This window comes from Peromyscus eremicus, chromosome 7, assembly GCF_949786415.1.
Source record: "Peromyscus eremicus chromosome 7, PerEre_H2_v1, whole genome shotgun sequence".
In the NCBI taxonomy this organism is placed as follows: domain Eukaryota; kingdom Metazoa; phylum Chordata; class Mammalia; order Rodentia; family Cricetidae; genus Peromyscus; species Peromyscus eremicus.
The window spans coordinates 42639229-42653804 of NC_081422.1; positions in this window are offsets into that span (position 1 = coordinate 42639229).

Here is a 14576-nt window from a genome sequence, read left to right on the forward strand (position 1 = left end):
ATCTTCCACAGATGTGTCCACAGGTCAACCTAGACAATCAATCATTGAGACTCCCTCCCCAGGCTATTCTACGTTGTGTCAAGTTGACAGTCAGAATGATGCATCATCATACTAACAAACTCTTTGAAGGAAAGGCAGGGGTTTTATTTACATGGTTCATAGATCCATGGACAGCTGTAGACATTTAACAGGATCTCAGACTTCATGCTCCCGAGTGTATGAGTACATGGCAAACTGAGAAAGGCCAGTTTGCTTTGAAGCTTTATTCCAATAAAAACCATCACTTTTCTATTCACTAATTTTGTTTATTTGACAATTTAATGCATGTATACAATGTTTCCTGATGACTCAACCCTACCCTCTCTTATGTCCATCACTAAAAGTTACTTTATAACAAGCACTTACCAGTCAGATACCGAAGTAAGCACTTTAAGTGGGCTCTGAAACATCCTTCTTCATTATGGAAGGTGGGTGCCATCTCCATCCCTGAGTTAGCAAGGTCCTGGTGCCCAATTCCGTCTAGCCAGGCTCTAGAGCAGGCATTCACTGACTTGCAGAAACTGAAGAACAACATAGACCACACCTGTTGATAAAAGTGCAAGAGATGTAATTTCTCCTTTATGAAAATAAATTGGGGAGGTATTGTGTTTTCCCTCATAAGGGCTGTGGGCTTATCACCAAGCTGGTTCCTAGCTGCCTGCCATAGTCCATGGAATTCATTTTGTTTCCTCAAAAGGCCTGTGACAGTTACAACATAATAATTCCAGTTGTTAGCATGTGCCAGGCACCACACTCAACACTTCCCAAAAGCATTTCACCCAATGTGTCCAATAATGTTCAATGTCAGTGGTGCTGGTGATGGTGATGATAATGACGACGACGACGACGACGACGACGACGACGATGATGATGGTGATGATGATGATGACTTTTTTCCACGGGGAAATCTAAGAATCAGAGCGGTTAAGTAACTTCTCAGAACCACCAATAGATTTAAAACATCTATCAGAATCCTAATCTCTCCTACAAAAAAAAAAAAAGTCCTCTCATCCCTAAGGCACAAGGTTCCAAGCTTCAGAGTGCACAGCATTCTGGGGAGCTAGCCACATGAAAATTCAATTATCTAGTGGCTGTGCACAGAGCTCGAGTCTTCATGCTAGTGCAGCAGCACGCTGCTGACGGATCAGTCTCCCTAGACAGACTCTGAACATCCACTTAGCGAGCCTCCTGCAGACTGCTCATGGCCTAGGCTTCGTGGTACCAGCTCCCTCTCCAGGTAAGTGGCTGGCATTGACTCTTCCGCAGGAGACACCTGGATGTTGTGTGTTTCATCCTCCTGGCATGCAAAATGGTGGCAGTGCCCCAGAGGTGTGTGCATGGGCTTGCCCTATATCTTACCACCATGGCTAGGACTTTAAACACTCATGGCTTCTGTGTTAGGAATTATATCTTTACTACTGTTGTATTGTCCTGTGTTGTGTGGTCTCACTGAAACCATTAAGTCCCATTTCTTGGGATGTAGCCTGATTGAAATCCACAAATCTATGCTTCTTTCTCCTTGGAACCCCTGTGGCTCATCATTACCCTCTTCATCACTCACAGGCATGAAGCAAACATGTAGACCTTCTCGACACTGACTTCTTCCCTGCAAGAATCGTCCCTTGGTTGTGAGAAAAATTATTGGTGGGGAATTGGCGCCATGGCCCTATAACTGTCTTTTGTTCTTCACCAATGATCTGGAAAGTCTCCATAGAAAAGTCTCTTTCTCTCCAACTCAGTGAGTTCAAGCAGGACTGTTGCTGCCTTCCTTGCCTGGGAGACATTGTCACAGAATTTTGAAAGAGTCCTGTTCTCTCCACCACAAGGCAACTTCTCTCATTCCTACCTGTGTTTCCTCTGAGAACCAATGCAATGGGTGGTTAATTCCCTAAGTGAGGCTCTATCTATGTCACTTCCACTATTTATATGATGGCTGGCAGATGCAATGTCCAAGTTTCTTACACAGTGTAATGTGGCCATGATACCCTGTGACTAACTTGTACAAGTCCAGGGTGAGGTCAAGCAGCCTCCAAAGGTGCCCATGTTCATCGGGATATAAGAGATCTCTTCCCCTTGCTTTTCTGTTGTTTATGGTGCTGAGAATTGAACTCAGGAACTTGCAAAGGCTAGACAGTGCTCAGAGCTGTGTCGTGGAGCTCCATCCCCAGCTCTGTGGGAGAGCAGTCTTAATGGCAAATAATTCCACTCAGTGAGCAGTGCAATGGCTTTGCACATTTTTATTAGGACAGCAAGATGTTTTGTGTACTAGAGTGGTGGTTGCAAAGTAGCTTTGGGGTGACTGGTTTAGTGTTATCTCAAGTAATTTAATTTCTTTAAATGAGTCTTTATACCCTAAGCCGTCATATTAGCATGCCAAAGGTGGATAACTACTGGACCTGATTCATTGTCCCGTGATTACTGATGTAACCATTCATTCAGAAGTATTTGTCACACCTCTACAACCTAATAGAGGCAAACTATGCACACAAACTGGAGCTCCCAGCCTGGAGGAAGTCGCAATCTGGTGAGAGAGTCAGGAGTTCTACACACAATGTCCTGTGCTGGTTTTAAAACATGCACTGTGAGTTCCGAGGGCCCAGACGGAGGACAGGAGAGGTCTCCGTTCAAACAGACGTGAGGGAAGGAGTGAGAGGTTCTCACAGTGCTCACTGGAAAGGAGTGCTCAGTGCCCAGAAATGACTGGAGAGGAGGATGTGGGAAGACAGAGTGAAGGGAGATGATGGATTCATGTCCTCATCCTCTCCACTTGTCAGGTAAGCTTCAAAGTCATCCAGGTTCTGCCCCCTGTCAACTAAAATTTAACTGAGAGAAATCTCTCATCAAGAGGTTAATTGTGGCACAGAGTCTCATTTCTGGGGCTGGGGTGACCCAGCACCTTTGCAAACTGCCTCTTTTCCAGCATCTGGAACGTCCTGTCTGTTAGAAAAATGCAGATGTTTGCAATGGTGTCTTTTCTAGCCCCTAGCTTCTTCTGGGACATCTTCTTTCACAGGACCTCTTTCTGCATTTACCATCTCTTGGCTTTTTCAGAGCTTTTCCGCATGGACCCAGAGCACCTTCATCTCCCTTGGGCCCTCATCTCCCTGGCACCCCAGGCTCAACCTGATGGTATTCTCAAAGACCGTCTCCCGTCTTTCTAGTGGGGAAGGTAGAATTCTCAACCCAGAGCGCAGGGCACAGAACAGGCACAATTCACATCTTGTTCACCTTGCAGTTGCAGCCTCTCCCTGTTTCTCTAGATCCCCAGTGCCAGGAGCTTCCACTTCCTGTGCCCACTGCTTAGAAGACGTCTGGAGCGTTTGCTCTGTCAGCTCTCCAGCCTCCAGCTTCACACAGCTGCTGTGCTCATCCCGGCCCCGCCTCTCCTCCTCCTCCCCAGCTAAACTCTGCTCCTATCAACCCGACCTCTATTCTCAAAAGATGTATGCATAGTAGGTGTCCTTTAGCCATCGAGATTCCACACAGTAAGTTTCATAAAGAAAGTAGGAGCAGAGATAGTTTCTAAATGACTTCAAACTTAGCATGGGCATTCTTTCTTTCTTTCTTTCTTTCTTTCTTTCTTTCTTTCTTTCTTTCTTTCTTTCTTTCTTTAGAGAGAGTAAGAATATAGATAAATTAATGAGATCAACAGAAGCAGGTAAATCAAGGTACAGTAAATTGTATGAAAGCATGATAGAGGCAAAGCTGGGAACCCACACAGGTAAGAGCTGTTTGACCCCTGGGAATGATGACAGTTCTGTCTTGGGTGTTTATTGCAGGTGGATCTTATCTTTGTCATTATTACTTAAGACCTAAGAGAGTTCATGAGAAAAACGGACACAGAATCCAAGAGAAGCCTGCCATGGCCGCCAGAGGCAGGCTGAGCAGAGATCCTTGGGTTACCTGCCAGTAGAGCAGGGACCATATTCAGAGGCAGATGTCATTGAGTGATGAGGCTGTCCAGCCCACTCCAGGCTATTTGTGAATTTGCGGCATCCCAGGAAATAAGGGAGTATTTTCACCAAGACCACAGATAGTGTTGACAGTCTCAAACCATGGCATCTTGTACGTGGGGCATGCTGAGTCAGCCACATCAAAGAGCTGTCTGTGGAGATGCCTAGGCTACAGACTAGACAGGCCAGAGCTCCACCCAGTTCTGCATTTACCTGCTGCACACCTCAGACTGGTTGCCGGACTGCCCTGGACCCACAGTCTCTTCAAATGAAGCTGGATGGTAAAGCCTGTCCCACGGGGCTGTGACTTGTCATGGGAAGACCTAGCCACAATACCTGGGGATACTGACTTATAGTAGCACTTATCCTGGCTGTACAGGCCATTAGGAGGCAGAGAGGGGTGAGAAGGATAGAGAGAAAGAGAGAGAGAGAGAGAGAGAGAGAGAGAGAGAGAGAGAGAGAGAGAGAGAGAGAGAGAGACCAGATCCAGGTAAAACATCAGAGCAGGTGAAAATATCTAGAAACTGGAAGATGACATGAATGTTATCTCACTTCAATAAATTTACTTAGTAACCATGATCATGCACAATATGAAATTTTGATCAACAAAACGGGCCACTGGTATGAAGGTCATCTCATAATATTATATCATCTAGTAACATCTTAATTTTTATAAATATTATTTATCCATTATTTATGCAAAGAGGAAGTCACACAGTGTCTCATTTTTCAGAATTAAACAATGTGTCACTGCGCTGGGCCTTAGGCCTATGCTGGTGCCATGGACACAAACATCAGAGTTTTTTCCCCCCCTCTGAAAACTTCAGTGCTTTGAGAGAGCGAGTCACAGGCAGAGGCTAGCCGCACCAGTCAGCGAATGCTGTACGAGTGATGCTCACAATACATTCGGGTGCGTGGGAACTGAAGAAGGGGTCTGAGAAGATAGGTAACAACTGAGCTGGACTGGGATCCCACCCATGGGAATGTGGAAGGACAAGGGGACAACAAGGCCCACAGGCCATGGGGGAGACTGCACAGTCTTCCTGCCCCCAGAAGTAAGGTTAGCTCCCCAGGGCAGGCTGGCCAGAGGATGACCCAACTTGCCAGTGCTTCATGCCCTCTGTTTGCTGACAGACCATGGACAGATTCCTTATGGGTAAAAACAGTAGAAAAGGGTAAGTAGATTGGGGAATGTCTCAGCCAAAGGAGCTCTCCCAGGCTTGCATTTCCCTAGAGTTTGTGCATCCAAATCACTTTAGAGGCAAAGACTATAGATCACCTGCAACAAAGGGGTGGAGGTGGACTGGAGGATGAATCCAAACTGAGGAGGACTGGGATGGCAGATACTGACCCCAGCCCATTCTGGGAGGATAATGGCCTTTCCTTCCTGCTCACCTTGATCACCCATAAGCTGGTTTACTCAAAAGCTCTAGTAGACTCGCTTGCTTAAATAATAGTGAGCATAAATGGTGTATGGCTTTTGTTCTAGGAGAATCCAAAGGATGGTCTCCATTGGGTCATTTCTCCTCCTTTGGATCTTGACTTCTTTATCTTTAAGGCAGAGAATTTGTATGACAACAGTCTCTTTAGATTTGTCCAGTTCTATGTCCAGAGCTGCGTGAATTTGAGCTTTTGAGTTCTGGTCCGAAAGGAACATATCCTACAGGGAATGATGGAGAGTCAAGAAATGGTGTGAGCCAAGAGGATTTGGCCACTAGGGGAGCCACTGAGCAACACTGTCTCCTGCAGATGCAGCCAGGCTTCTATAGGAGTCATCTTTGGGCAAAGGACTCCTGTTTAGTGGCAGCCACTGGGACACAGTAGCTGTCTCTCAGGATTAGAGTGCTTCATCTGACAGAACCCAGGACTCGATTCTTCTCACTCGTATCTGCATCCCCAGCTCTGTCTTTGGCACGTAATCTTTACTCAGTAAATTCTTCTGGCTGCAGTGAGCACCAGACCCTGCAGGAAGCCAGGGGGATCGACATTGACAGAAGGGAACAATCCAGTCCCTTGCTTCATGTTTCTCTATCATAACTAAGGTTGTCAATTGTGGTTGATTCTTGACCATTTTTCTCTAAGAGTCTGAATTTATTTCTGGTCCTCTGATCTTACTCAACCTATTCTTAGAGTGGAGGCAATCCCTGCTCCTCAGGCCATCTTCTGCCCTCTCTGGGGCAATGGCTAGGTGGCAGGTGTCCACAGGGTGCTCTCATTTATTAGTTCATGCCACCCCTTTGTTGTACCAGTTCCAGTGGGCCAGGATCCAGAGTTGGGGTGGGGCGGTTGCAGGGAGATTGGGAAATCTTTCTGAAGGTAAGATGCAAGCCCCTCCTAGAGGATGTTGACCTTGACAGATGTCCTCTTTACAAGAAGCTAGGAAATGCAGGAGTGACTCCTCCCCAGAACCCCAAGGACAGAAAGTTCTCTCTTTGGTGAGTTTGAATTCAAGAGGATTTGACTGCACCCAAGATGACAACCTTGTCTCATCAGTCAGAGAACTTTCATTTGGAAAGTCCCAAACCTCTACTGTAATGAAGTACTTTTTGGTAAAATTTCACATAAAATATATATCCGACTATATTCTTGAAAGACAGCCAGGTATAGTGAAAGGGGGGCTGGAATTTGAAGGCATAAATTTAATTTTTGGCTATATTGCTTCTTACCTCTGAATCTCCTTCTTTATCAATTGGAAATATCTAATCTGTAGCTACAGTGAGGATTAAAGAAGAGCATACATTTACCAATTTCAAAAATATTTGTCAAGTACCACATTTATTAATTAGAACAACACTTACTACCTCCATATGTAAGCCCCTAAATCTCCATGGTTCGACATAACAGAAGGCTGAAAATGTTGATAGAGGCTAGTGGGTTCTCCTCCAGCCCACAACACAGGGATTCAGACCTCCTCCATCCTGTGATGACCCTCTCTCATCACGCACCTGCCAAAGTGAGGGAAGAAGGAGATGGGTGAGGAACACTGTGCCTGCTGTGCCTTGGGCCAGAGGTGACACATCACTTCTATCCATGTCCTACCTGTCAGACATTAGTCATCTGCTTACAGTTTGGCTCCAAGGGAGGCTGGGAAATATTCCCATGTCTGAACCTTAGAAGAGGACCTGCAGTAGAGAGAACAAATGACCTCAATTCTGCCAGTGCCTGCTAGGAACTGTTCTAGGTGACGAGAATGTGAGTTGAACAAGACAGGGTCACTGTCCTCAAGGATTACACAGCATGGACGTGACTTTCCAAATAGTACAGGCTCTTAGAACAATGTAACTCCCCTTTTAATTCTCAAAATTTGCCCTTTTTCCTGTTGTCAGTCATTTATGTATATTATTTATACTCTAAATATTCTGTGCCCTTAAAACTTGATATCATGCTTGTTGATTTCAGGTGGCTCAGCCTTGCCCAGGGCAGGCTCTGCCCCCAGTCATAAGTGATACATTGCTCTTTTCCCCATAGATAGTTGTTGAATTTGAGTTATATGTCTTTTTATCCACATTTTTTAAAGTTATTCACTTAATTGTATGTGGATGAGTGTTTTGCCTGCATGTATGTATGTGCACTACATATGTGCCTGCTGCCCATGGAGGTCAGAAGAAGGATTAAGATTCCCCCTGAACTGGAACCACCACAGGGTTGCTGGGAACTGAACACGTACTCTTAACCACTTAGCCTTCTCTCCAGCTCAGCATTTATGTTTTTTTTTTTCTTCATTCAGTTATGCTCTGTCTTCTCTTCGTCCACGGCTTTGCCAATGCACCCATCCTCGAGTGGTAGACCCCTGGTTTCTCCACCTCTTCCCTCCTGTGACCAGGTAGGACTCAGTATTCTCCTGGGTAGAAGAGACAATGAGACAAGCCCTTCCTTTCTCCATCTCTCCCTGTCAGACGCTTTCTTCCAGAACTGTGGGAACGGAGCCCCTGGAGAACTGCCTGGGCTCTAGGGAAAAGGTCCTGTCCACAGAGTAGCCCAGCACGGACACAAGAGACTGGAAGTAAACAAGTCAAAGGATGACAATAAGAAATACAGATTGTCACTGTAGGGAATTCTTTGACACCATCTCTCTAGGCTCCGTTCTTCTAGGGTGGTCTCTGACATCCCTCCTCCAGCCTGCTGTCCCCTGGTAGAGGTAGGCAGCATCCAGCAGCAAGGCATACTTCTTTCGTGTCTGACAAAACCTGGTCCAGACTCGATTCTCTTATCATCCTAGCAGCTAGGTCCTGCCATGTTGGAGAACAATAAAAGATTCAGCCTTCCGTGTTCATCATTACCCTGCACCTTTAATCAGGAGTGTTATCCACAGCTCCTGCCCAGGCCTCATTTAGATTTCTTGTTTGTAGCAATAATACCCTTTTAATATGCTAAATGAGCGAGCAAATGAGCCTTCCTCCACTTGCGAGGTTTTTAAAAACATCCCTTCTTTAGTGGATGAAGGTCATTCTTTTGGCAGATTAATACTTAACTAGGAGGCACTGTTTATTGTCTGGGGTCACTTCAGCGGCTGTCACAGCATATTAAAGAGCGCAGGATTGCCCCTGCCAGAACAATGCAGCTAGGTGGGGGACACAGGAGGGGCAGCCACTCACCCGGTTCCCTTCCTTGGCTCTCATTTAAACTCTGCAGCCGTTATTAATACTTTAATTTGTAGTGCATTAATGAATTCTAATCCCCATTATGTGTTGAGCAAATGGGCCTTCAACAGGCTCCTTGCAACCCAAGTGGGTCCTGGCTGCAGGTTAGACAGACACACTAATGGTATTAGCAAGGGGCGGGGCGCTCTTTAGAAGGGCTGGGGGGTGGGCACTGGTAGCAGAAGGACAGTGGACAAGCAAGAAGCAATCCTGGTGGAATTGTCTGAGACCTTAGGCTATGCTAGCTCTACCCTTGGACTCTCCAGATGTAGCAACCAGTTTTACCCAGTCCTTCTTGTTTCAAAATTTCCTCCAGGCAATAAAGTACAGATAATAATGGAGCCAACAGTATCTACTCATTGAGTGGTATGCATTTTAAATGAAGTACTATACTTAATTTTCTTAGGGTTTGCAGAAAACAACAAAGGCTAGTTGTTGCTGTTCCCAACTTTCCTAGCAGGAGAGCTGGATGAAGTACCACTCTTCCCCCCTGCCTGCCTTTCTGCCTGCCTGTAGCATACCTCTGAAAGTCTTGTTTAGGAATGGACTTCTCTCCCAAAGTAGGTCTTATTAAGAGCAGGAACTGTGACACCCACGATCCTCTCCACTCCCAATGCTTAATAATAGTTTTTATCTTCAAAAAGACACCTTATCTAGGCTCCATAAACAGGTGAGTCAACGGGTGGATTCCTTAGTTGTCTCATTGTTGAGACAAAATATACGATAAAAGCGTCTTGAGGAAGAAAGGGTTAATTACTGTCTGAGGGCACAGCCTGTCATGGTGGGGGAGGTGTGACAGCAGGAGTGTGAGGGGGTTCATCACATTGTGGGCTTTGCAGTCAAGAAGCAGAGTGAGTGTCAACTCACTTTCTCCTTTTCACACAGTCAGAGACCCTAGCTAGCTCATGCAACAGTATTGCCCATTGTTAGAATGTCTCTTCCCACACCAACAAATCTAATGCAGGGACTCCCTCACAGACACGCATAGACGTTCATCTCATAGGTGGCTCTCGATCCTGTAATGTTGACAGTTATTACCCATCACACTGAGCCTAGACTTGTCCCTCTGCTTTTAATCTTTTCTCCTGTCCTCGGGACATGGACCACTGAGACTAGACAGTCCTCTTCTTGGTGTGCCTAGATCTTCCCTGTACCGTCATGACAGCAGCAGATGTCGAAGATGACGAAGAAGAACTTAAAATCACTTAGAACAAACATTTGTGTTCTCAGTTAATATACCTGCAGCTCAGAGGTTTAGGATCATCCAAGGCTATTCAGCCACTTTGTGACGTAAGCCTCGGAGCCAAGCTCTCTTCCACTAATCACATCTTGTCAGGGTGTGCCAACTACAGCCCCACTCTACTGTTACAATTTAGAGCTTAAATGCACTCCCCAAACCGCTTGTTAAAGGCCTAGTTCCCAGACTTTCGTGTGACTAGGAATTGATAGAACTTTCAGGAGGAAGGGCCTGGTGGAAGGCAGTTAGGTTACTGGAGGCATGCCCTTGAAGAGAATCGAAGGCCCTGGGCTCAGACTTTTCTCTTTGTTTCCCAGAATGTCAGGAGGGTGAATAACTCCATGCACTACAACGTTCTGCTTCAGCACATGCCCAAAGCAGCAGGACCAACTGACTATGCATCGAAATCTCTGAGACTGTGAGCCTCAACAGTATCCCTTTAATATATCTCAGCTATTTTACCACAACAACAGGAAGAAACACATCCAGTCACCCAGCCAAAGCAACGAACGGACCAGATGGGGCTGGACGCTGATGCCAAGCCCCACGGGTAACTCTGAAATGCAAGGCGAGCCCCTCCTACCCCGAGACCATAAGCCGCTGAGTCAGGGCCTGGTCAGAACAGCTCTGCCCTGAGGGTTCTCAGGCGATATCTTTTATAAAACATTAATAAAGCCTCAGATTATTCTGTCAGGTACCTGAAGCTCTAAGGCAGAGAAAACTCTCGGTAAAAGCAGAGCCCCTGATTCCAACCACATGTGGGTTCCTGAATTACATCATGAAGAGTCAGGACAGTGGGTCCGTAAACAAATAGACCAGACCGTCCCCGTGCATCTGTGGCTGTAGGTCCCAAGGCCAACGCTTCTCAGAGAGCCCCTTCCTTAGTAACTCTAGCAAACAGCCCTATCCCTCCACCTTCTGTGTTTCCCTAAGACCCAGGATCCAGCTACTTGGAAAAGAAGTAAAGAGTCTTGACATATCCCTTCTGCCTGATGCACCCAAAGCCAACTTATGGGAAACCATGTGGAGATTTCTTTGGCTCAATGGCAGCAAAGGAATAGCTTCCATGGTCCTCTCTGTCACCCACTCCTCTCAGCACAACACATTTAATCACTTTTACTGGCAGAGATGAAAGGGATCTGAAGTTCACTGAGTCAGAAGTCAAAAGACGAAAGAGGAGACAATGATAGATTAGAGCTCCGCTAGGGAAATGGGCTCTCTGGCTCCGCTGCTGCCTGGCTCTTCCTGATGCATTCATTGGAGGTCATCTAGTTTGGCCTCCACATTCTTGAAGTGCAGTCAGATGTGATGAACAGGCTTCCCTATGAAGGAAGAAGCAGGCTCAGATTCACATGTTCGTGGGTGGGTGTGAGTGGGCATGGACAGGTGGGTACTAAAATATGTGAGCTGTATTTGTAAGGGGATGGGGAATCTACATGAATGCACATGGATAATATGTGTATATGTGAGTTCATGCTGAGATGGTGGTTAGTCATATGTGTTTGTTATGGGGGGTTGTTGTATAGCTTCTTCCTACATGAAACATTCTATCTCAAGGAGAAGCTTATTAAGACACAGAATGTTCTCACAGGAGGTGAAACATTCCATCCTTCAGGGAGGCTCATTAGACTCAGGAGGCAAACAACTCAATAGCTTCAGGAAGTTCCTGAAATAGACCAGATTCACTAGACTCCTCCTTCCTGTAGCATATATAAGGTGTAAATACTGCTAAGATTCACTCTCAGACAAAACAAAGTTCCTAGAAGAGGCTCAGACCACTTCAATTGTCTAGAAGCTGCAGAGACCAGCCAAGTGGCCTGAAAGAGACACCCTTTAACCTGTTGAGCTGCCTACTCATTATGGAGTAGCCTCTAGGACCTCAGGCTCATACGCCACCACCCATGCTGAGATGAGCTTTTGGTGGTGTAGCTGTCTTTGAGTCATTTCTGCTCTTCTGGTAACCCCTCACTCATACTCCCGTAACCTAAATAAAATTCAGTAGTTCACCAAGTTAGACTTTGGTGGTATCCTTACTTTGGCCTGTCATCGGTTTCCTACCTGGGAGAAACAGACATTTGTTCAAGTTTCCCCAGAAATATAACCATGCAACAGTATAGGAGAATTATGCACACTTGAACCTGTACATACAGAGTGTATGACTCAGGAGCCCCTGAGTGTGTTTGAACAGTGTAGGTGGGTGGCTTGACATTTTTGAGATGTTTTTCATGAGTGTAACTAAGTGTTGGGGTGTGTGTGTGTGTGTGTGTGTGTGTGTTTTCATGAGTAGAAATTTTATGGTAATGATTGTGAGGGTGAATAATAATGATGTAAGTGGGGTGTTGTGCTTGTATTTACAAGATTGGGGTTATTTGAGTTTGAAGATATGTTTGAATTGTATCTTTAGGTTCACCTAATATAGTGATGTGTGAGATACCTGTGTGTGGTATGTATGGACAAGTTATATCAAAAGGTGGGGAGATCTAAGTGCTATGATTCTGAGTGTAAGTGAAGATGTTAGTGCAGAGAATGTTCATAAACAGGGGTTCAAAGACAATTGTGAATGTGAGGACGATTGGTATGGAAAATAATCTTAGGTTAGGTGTGTCTATGCTTATATATTGGTAATAGTTTATACAGCATCATGTGAGCCAAGTGTTAAGTTTAAGAACTGTGAAAGCTGGTTGTTAAACTTGGACATATTGAAAAAAATAGGTAGTATATACTTAGTCAAATAAATTATATAACAGTAAATATAATAGATCATCAAAACTCATCCCTTCCTAATTAGTTTACAGTTTGCTCTCAGCTATGACTCCAGATTGTGTGTGTGTGTGTGTGTGTGTGTGTGTGTGTGTGTGTGCATATGAACATGTCAGGGGAGGCAGAGATCAATGTAAAATGTCTTTCTCCATCATCTTCATCTGACTTTTTGAGACAGGGTCTCTCACTGAACCTGGAGAGCTTTCTGATTCGCTAGGCTGGCTGGTCAATGAGCTCAGAAACGACTCAAAGAGTCAGAATTTTGTCTGTCTCTGCTCCCTCCCTCAACCCAAGGGTGAAGTTATAAACACATATCACAGCGCCATGCTTCCTTGAGGTGTTTGATATCCACTACATCTCTATGGTGGAAACACGATGCAGTGCAGTACACTGCTCATTTCTTCCAGCTCTGGGCTCCATGGCCTTGAACTGATAGCTTGAAATTGGCCCCAGTGGGCATCTTAACACCATAAATGCTAACAAGACTGACCCCTCCAAAAAACCTGTACAGATGACTGATAAACATTTACCAGTACACAATTATTCGGGTATTTTTTGTGTTAGAGTGAAAGTTAGTTGGGTAGTTTTTGAAGTTGGGTTTAAAAATGTGTGGGTGGGTCATTGGTGAATAAGTGTTTAGAAATGGAATGAATGAAGGTGCATACGCTTTATAAATATGTATTGTAGGTAAGTTAGGGCAATTGTTAACCTGCAGTTCATGGGTCTCTGAGGCTCTTGGAAAAGATGAAAGAGCATTTGTGAGCTTGAGTAAGTAACATTTTGGTTATCCTGAACTGAAATATCAACTATAAGCAACAATACACAGCAGGATTAGTGGTGCCCATGAGTTTAGTGTCAATAGAAATGTCATATATTTTCATATTATTTTGTAGTTCTTTGAGATATATCAAAATATTACTTATAGTCTTTACACTGTCAGTCCATAAGGTCCATCAATGAATAGTATTTAAACTAGGAAGCACATGTATTGCCAAACCCCAAATTTTAAAGATATTTTGAAACTGGTTAGTTTTCTGTCTAGTCCTAGAGATTTTTGTTTCTGTGTTAACCACTTTTTTCCAAGGGAGTTCTCAGATTTCATCAGACCACCTAAGTTGTCCATAGCACAGAAGAACCACCGCACAATGTTATATGTAAATGAGACCGACGGAGCAAGGAGTGGGGTTAATATGAGCATGCATATGCATGTCTATGTGCGTTCAAGAGCTGGGGTGTGGGAATGTAAATGGCTGGTAGGCTACCGAGGGTGGTGCATGGGTGAGAATGGGGAATGTTTATTGTCCAATCCTAGAGAGATCTCCCCATTTCCACTAATAGCTCCAGTGAGCCTGAATCTGCTGAACTGAGGGGGTAGGGAATGTTTCTAGCACAAGTGGGCTCTAAACTGAATTTGAAACCTCTGCCTTGTGAGGATGGCTTGCTCTAAAGTCCTTTTTATACAATTCTTGTTAGCAGAAAATAAATTTACTCTCAGAATCCTGGCTGCCTTGCTGAGGCTGACTGGGGAAGCATTTCTCTCCTAACTTAAACACACCACTGCCTTGTCCCTGCAGACATCTTCAGACTTCTGTGGACACAGGCATTTTGGTCTCCCCATCGACCCTGCTGTTTCGCTTGTCTTTCTCCAGATACTTGAAAACCCACCCTGGTAAGCTGCAGCTAATCCCTCTTGGCTTAGCTAAATACTCCCTGCTTTCAGCCTCCTGGCCTGGCGTATGCCCTCAGATCTTCCTCCAAATGACATCAATCCCCATTTGACCACCTCCACAGCTCTGCTTCCTGTCTGGGCCCTGGCCAGCTTGACTCAACCGAGGGACAGCTTTAATGTTCTCCCAGAGAAACCAAAGGGAAGGAAAGACAAAGATGGGAAAGAAGGCTGTGTTCTTCCAGCTTCCGGCTCTCAAAGGTGGCATGCCAGAGTGAAGA